The sequence below is a fragment of the Propithecus coquereli genome, unplaced genomic scaffold, assembly GCF_000956105.1.
Source record: "Propithecus coquereli isolate 6110/MARCELLA unplaced genomic scaffold, Pcoq_1.0 Scaffold218, whole genome shotgun sequence".
Taxonomy (NCBI): domain Eukaryota; kingdom Metazoa; phylum Chordata; class Mammalia; order Primates; family Indriidae; genus Propithecus; species Propithecus coquereli.
In genome coordinates this window covers 4,812,215-4,819,694 of record NW_012146967.1, presented here as the reverse complement: position 1 = coordinate 4,819,694, position 7,480 = coordinate 4,812,215, and positions in this window count along the sequence as shown.

Here is a 7,480-nt window from a genome sequence, read left to right as displayed (position 1 = left end):
AATCAATCGCTCATGAGTTTAACTAAGCTTTCTGGGAAATGATTTAAAATTTTTGCCTCGGCAGCCTCCTGGGGAGATGAATTCTGTAAGTTTATTACCTGCTGCATTACCTGGTGCTTCTTTTTAAATTTCTTTTTTAAGTCATTCAGGCTACGAAAAGATGGGGGTGGTGGTGGCGTCTGCTTCTAAGAAGGAGCTGGTGAATGTACTCACAGTCACCTCTCAGCCTGCCCTGCATTCTGTGCTTTCATCTCCTGCCTTCTCGGTCTGTGACTTCCCGGAATGAGGAGGCCGATTGTCCTGCTCCTCAGGCAACAGCCCATCCACGTAGTGCGGGTGGTTCTGACGTTTCACAGTCTGGAGTAAATGCCACCTTCTCTTGGAAGCCCATCCGAATCTCCCCAATCTGAGTGTCCAAAGCACTTGGGGCACCGTAAAAAGTGTCTGCTGCATAGAGGAAAAACTCTTTATATTTTAGGAAACACTTCCAAACCCTTTTGGGCCCCTCAAATTATAATAATAACAACAATAATAACAATAGCTAATATTTATAAAATCTTGCTGTGCGTCAGGTACTGTGCTAAGCATTTTATCTACCTAGATGGCCTCATCTTCACATCCAACTTTTGAGAGAAGTAATATCATTCCCCTTGAATAGGGGAGGAAACTGAGGCACTGAGAGATTAAGTTATTTTCTCAAATTTAAATGGGAGAAAACAGATGCTCAGAGAGGGTGAGTGACTAAATCTGGACCATAAAGTCAGCAAGGGGCAGAGCTGAGGCCTTGCCTGATATGGCTGTTTGCTGGCTCAAAAGCAGCAATAGAGGGAGAGACTTCTCCAGGAGGGGTGCTGCAGTCTGATACAACATCGTCGCGCGATCACGGACATCCTCTTACCTTAGCTACTTTCTGTCGATTGGAAGCAAGTCACAGGTTTTACCCACACTCACGGTTTTGAGGTATCTTTTTCTTATTTCCCCCGTACTTCTAATCACCAGCTGTAGTGGGGGTGAGCGGCACCGAGTGTGTACAGTGTGTGAGTGTGAGTGGGCAGCAGGGGCTGCTTGTTGCTGGGGACTCATTAGTTACTTCCTGATACCTGGGGGTCTAACAACACCCCACTGGTTAAAGGGGTAGGTCTGACCTTCTTCTCTTCTCTAAGAGCCATTTCCTCCTTATTAGCTTAAACATATGAACTCATGGTCCAGTAGGGCCTAATCAATAACCTGGGGCTACCCAACAGCTGCCAGCGTCCTGCCAGGGCTTGGAACGGTTAGTAATTGTCATTGAAGCTGAATGTAAGGAATTAGATGACTCTTGACTATTTGCAGGTAATTTATCAAAATTATATCACAGAACTGGGGCATGATGAAGGATTGCTGTCAGAAAGGAAAATAGGTACAAATAGGTCCTTAGGCACCTGAGGAAGGAGGATTGGAAGGAAAATGGAACCAATCTCAGTTGAGCTCACTGTGTGTGCCAGGAGCTGTTCTCAGCCCTCAGACTTCACAAAGTCATTTAACTCTCATAAGTGCTCTGTGAGCCAATGTAATATATTCATTTTTCAAATGAAGAAGCTAAGGTTCAGAGAGGTTAAGTAACTCGCTCAAGGGCACACAGCTAATAAATGGCAGAGGCAGGAATAAAACTTGGCTCTGTTTGACTGGAGGGCAAAGTGCTATCTAAACAAATAAACAGCTCATCTGCATATGGATTTCACCGCAGGGGACCCAGGGGAATGGTTGGCTGGATCTGCCCTGTAGCAAGGCTGGGCGAGGGGCGGGGCAGGGAAGGACGTGGCTATAGCATTGCCTCCCTATAGGGCTGCTGCAGCTCTTGGAGGAGGAGAGGGCAGTGACAGACAGCCTGAGATCTTCCAGGCAAGGCTTCGAGAGCACTGGATACATCCTGATCTGTTTAGAGAATGCTGGAATTACGTCTCCAAATTGTCTCCCAAATATTTTCACTTTCTTCATCCCCACTGTCACCTTCATAGGTCTCCATCATCTTTCTCTTACAGACATTTCTCTTACAGCCAAACGTGTGGCTGGCTCCAGTCCTCCTCCTGTCTGATCCATTTGAAATAGGACAGTTACTGGCATCTCTTCAAAACCAAAGGTTATTAACCATTTAATCTCCTTCCTGGAATGCTTCAAGGGCTTCCCTTCGCTTTTAGTGTTGCATCCAAACTTCTAGACACGGTTTCTACGGCCCGCAAGTTTGTCCTCTCTTTAACTCCCACTTCTCATCACTCCTTTCTTGCTCTTTCTAACCGAATAGAAATTATTTCTTTTTCTATAATATTTCATGCTCTTCCTGGCCCCAAGCCTTTGCTGATACACTCTTGCTCGCTCTATCCCCACACCCCAGGTGATTCTTATGGAAATAGACATGTGTTTTCACCACCCAGCACTTCTTTCCTCTTCTGGAAATTGCTCCTCCATTTTCCTCTGAGGAACTGCCACGCCCTGGCCATGGGGTTTGGTAGGATTGTGACAGCACCCCAGTTCCTGGCCACAGGAAATCCTCTCAGGACCTGACTGTGACTCAAGCCTGGTCAGTGAGCATAGCGCTGGGATTGTTGCTAGAACTATTAGGAAAGAAGGTTTCTCCTCCTCCAGTGGTTAAGATAACAGCTTGCAAAGTGGGAGCTTTGGGGGCCTCTTTACCACCCCCCGGAGAAAGACTGATTGAGAATGAAGCTCAAACGGAGGAACAGAATCCAGAGACAAAGACCATTTCTTGCAATATCACTTCAGCATCTAGATCTAGTCCTGCCTGAAGCGTGAAACGCTTCGCTTCTCAGTTACATGAACTAATATATTTTCTTTTTTACTTTGGCCATTTGGAGTTGGATTTCTGTCCCTTGTATTCGAAAGAGACCTGCGTTATACACTCATCTTTCCAGTTACAGCCTAAACCTCGTTCTCCATGACTTGTTTTATATTTTAGCGGGTTTAAATCTCACTGTTATTTAATCAGTAATTTTTATTGAATACCTACTATGTTCTAGACACTGGGGATTCAACAAAACAGATAAAAACTCCTACCCTCAGGGAACATACAGTCTAGTGGAGGAGAGAAGTAACAAACAAGATAAATAAAATATATGGTTTATTAATAATGATAAGAGTTAAGGAAAAAATAAAACAAATTTGGGGGAAAAATCCCAGCTATAAGTGGGAGGGTAGGTGAATGTAAATTTTGTATGGAGTGGTTGGGGAAGACTTCTCTTGAGATGGAGGCACTGGAGCAAAATCCTGAAGGATGTGAGGAAGTGATCTATGTGGCTATCTGCGTTCCAGGCAAAAGGACTAGCACAGTTAAAGATCTGAGATGGCAACATGCTGGTGGGTTCCACACTCCCACGGTATTTCCATTTTACCTTTTCAATAACATATGTTAGATCATTAGATCTTATATTACAGCATGAATGCTCTCTCTTCATATTTTATTTTCTCTGTGATTCAGTCTGAGTATTTTATTTTGACTGCTCTTTGATTCTTTCTTCTGCTGAGTCCAGTTTGCTAAGTCCATTTGTTGAATTCTTCATCTCAGATACTGTATTTTCAAGTTTTAGAATTTCCATTTATTTCTTTTTATAAATCTTTCCTTTATCTTCTAAAATTCTCTATCTGACCGCTAATCCTACACATATTTTCTTCTAAAATTCTTTAACATATTTATAATAATTATTTAAAAGTCCATGTTTGCTTGTTCCCATGTCTGGGTCATCTGTGGGTCTATCTATATTGACTTTCTTTTCTCTTGATTATGGTCACATTTTCCTGATTCTTTGTATGTCTCATAATTTTTGATTGTGTGTTGGACATTTTGATTAAAAGAATAGTAGAGACCGAACTAGAAAATATATTTTGTTTTGCCCAGAGAGGGCCCACCCTTTTTCCTATCAGGAAGCTAGGGCGAGAGGCTGATCATTCGGGTCCCACTGTGATCAAGCTGAGCTGGGCTGAGTTGAAACTTTAGTTTTAGTTTACCTCTGGTTTCAAATGGGATAACAGATATCTCGCTTTGTCCTTCGTCTCAGTATCCAACTTCCTATGCTGCCACTACTGAGGGAGGGTCCTTTGATCTTATTAGAATTTGGGCTGGGAGGGAGTTGGTTTGCAGCTTTAGTTAGTTTTGATTCACCTCTGGATTTAGCCTAAGCACTGCACGAAACTGCAAGATCCATCTCTGCTTTCCAGCTCCTCCCTCACAGCTGCTTACTCAGCACAATTCCTGTGGGGGAGAACTGTTTCGCCAAGAGATTTATTATTGCATTTGGACTCTTTGAGACTCCAATCTGTCATGCCAGCCCACATTGTCACTAAAAGCTTGGCTGGTTTATCCTTGTTCCAGCAAACCTCCTCGGCCTATGGCAGGCCTTCCTCTCCACCCACACATACCCAGACCCAGCAATCTGCCCCAGGTATGAGCATAGCAGTTGCTCTTTTCTCACTGATGAAAGGCTTGTTCCTCTCTGGCATTTGGTTCATTTAAACTCCTTTGCGTCCACTACTCTTTTGTGACTTTATAGAGAAATGTGATATTTAGTTTATCTGGCATTTTGTTCTGTTAATGATGGGAACATTGGTCCTTTGTAACCTGTGTCTCCTAACTGGCAGTGGATCTCCTACATTAATGTCAGCGACGGTTATAACATTTGTGATTACTTGTAGGATTCCTGAGTCCCTTGCCAATCCATTAGCATTATGAGGGCATAAATTGTGTCTGCTTTGTTCAGTGAAGTACGCCTGGTGCCTAGCCCAGGGCTTGGCACATGTAGGTGCACAGATGTATCACCCAGGTCCCCCCTAAGGTCAGGTGTAGGGGCAGGAAGTTGGGTAGGACCATCCCAGTCCTTGAGCTGCTCATAGTTGAGATGTGAGCCTGAGTCAGATCATATTCCTTCCTTCAACTGGATAAGCCCAGGTTTTTAGGGCTGTGTCTCCAGCTTCATCATAATCTAGGGAAATCATCAATTTTGGCATGGGACGTGGAAGGGACAAACTTCCTTTTGTTCATCTGGGCCTCCTTCCATGGTCCATCCGCTGAGTGCTTCTCTCCTCTCTGGGTGGGGGAACTGCCTGATTGTGGAGGGTGGGTGCCAAGTTTATGGGAAGATTGATGGTCTGCCTGTCCCAGGGACTGTGAGTCTCAGCTTGAAGAGAGTCACACGCATGGAACAGGCTCTGCTGAGTGGGAAACCACTGACATTCAAGTTCACCAGCCCCTGCTAGGGAAAACAAAATCAAGATGAGAAAAGCACACACCTCCTGGTACACCAGAGAGATATTTCTACTCAATCTGTATCAACAGCAAGAAGAGCAATAGCAACTATTTATTGTTATTCTCTGTGCTGGGCACCATGCTAAACTCATATATATATATATATATATACACACACACACACACACACACACACACACACACATACATGTAGCTAATATCATCCTGTGAAGCAGATATTCTTATAATACTTAGCAAGTGACACACTTGGGGTCAGATAAGTCAAATTGCTCGCCAAAAGTCACAAAATTATGTCATTAATTGTATACCTCTTCTGTGCCAGCCACTATAAATTCTCTTTACAAACATTGTTTCTAATTTTCTGAATTTGATAATAGGCCATTCATCAATAAGGATACCAAGGCTCAGAAAAAATAAGGGATTTTCTTAGCATCACTTAGCTGATAAGTGCAAGAGTTAAGATTTGATCCCAGGTCAATAACTCCAAATCCGAGAGCGTTTCCCTTCTGACCTGGATATCCTCCATCTGCCTGTGTCTGTCTTGATCCTATCCCTGCCCTGCTCTGTGCCCCAGGAGCCTGCCCTCTATGGACCGCATCTGCAGGGCTCTTGCCTTGACTTCTGGCTGGGTCTGGCCTGTGCAGGAAGTCGGAGGCTGGGAGGACAGGGAGGTTAGGGTCTGAATGCACCCCGACCTGCCTGCTGTGCTGTGGTTTGGGTGGTGGATGCATCTCTCCCTACAGCTCTGGGAGGCAGCCCCCTTTTTAGGACCCAGCTCTCAACTGGACTCTGATAGCAACATTTTCCTTCCTTGTCCTTTCTGCCCTGGGAGGGTCACATCTTCCTGCAGTTGCTGGTGCCTGGGTTTCTCAACATCCCCTCTGGGCTCTCTGAACCCTGCCCACCCTTGTGTGCCCACAATAGTCCTTCATTAAAAATCTCTTCAAAAATACCAGCTGAGTGAGTTTCTGTTTCCTGCCAAGACCCTGACTGATAAAATTTCTCATCGGAGATCCAAAATTTGGGGAATAAGATTTCAGAAGCTAGCTTGGCTTGGAGCCCATTTTGAAAAAATGTTCACTTCCTTCCAGAAAAACAGTTCCCATCCTGGCCTGATCTCACTGTCCCCTCTGCAGGTCTCCATGGTTTGACTCCGGGCTGTCCACCCCAGCCAGAGCGCCCGGCCCCTGGGGTTGGCGACCGTGTGGCATTTCCAGGCATCTGTGTCTCTAGTCACCCTGTCGTCGCACTTCCGTGACACCAATCACCACGGCAGCTGAGAGCAGATACGATCTAATTAGACTCGTTCTGGGTGTCGGTGGGAAGGAGAGGGACAGATGTCTCTTCCTCGTAGCTGTGGGAGCTGTTCCTGCTTGCAGGATGATATATGAGTGGGATCTTTGGGTGGGAGCCCTCAGGGAGCAACTTTCCAGCCTGTCTGGGCCAAGACGGGGGAAGATTTGGCCAAAGATCTCGTCCTGGAGAGGGAGCCTTCACTCCCTGTTGTTCTAACCCGTGTCTCTCTTCTCAGCTCTGTCTCCCACCACACCAGGCATCCAGCAGGGCTGGGAAGCACAGATCAGGGCTGGAGAGTGGGGTAGGTGGGGACCCGCGGTAAATCGAGACTAATGACAAGAGTTTTCTGGCAGACAGCAGGTGTTATCCCCTCAGTTGGCTGAGGAGGCAAAGGGGAAGAAAGTGACATTCATGGCACATGCCCCACTGATAGTCACTGCTTGGTATGCGTTGTCTCATGTGGTCCTTGACACAACGTTAGAGAGCGGTGGTGACATCCCTACTTTGTGGTTGATGGAACTAAGGTTCAAAGAGGTTGTGTGATCTGCCCAAGCGCACATGGTGGACAGCTGTGTGGACGGCTGGAGGAGGCAGACCAGGGTGGTTAACCCAGGTGTGACTGACCGCTCTCTACACACCTCTGTAGGTCAGGTGAGTCTGCAAATGACAATGACCAACTGGCAAAGCTACTTGGGGACAGGCAGCCCTGCCTCCTTCTCTGCTGTATCTCCCTTTTGCACAATGCTAGACACATAGCAAGCTGCCCTCCATGAATTCCTTGAGTCCTAGGCTGTCTGAGACCTCAGAGATCACCCTTATCGTCCAAAGAAGGTGATTGAGGCCCAGGGCAATGGAGAGATGTGTTGGAAAGCACCCAGAGCACGGAGGTTGGGCAGAGCCTTACAAATGGTCCCGTAATGCCAGGGTTGA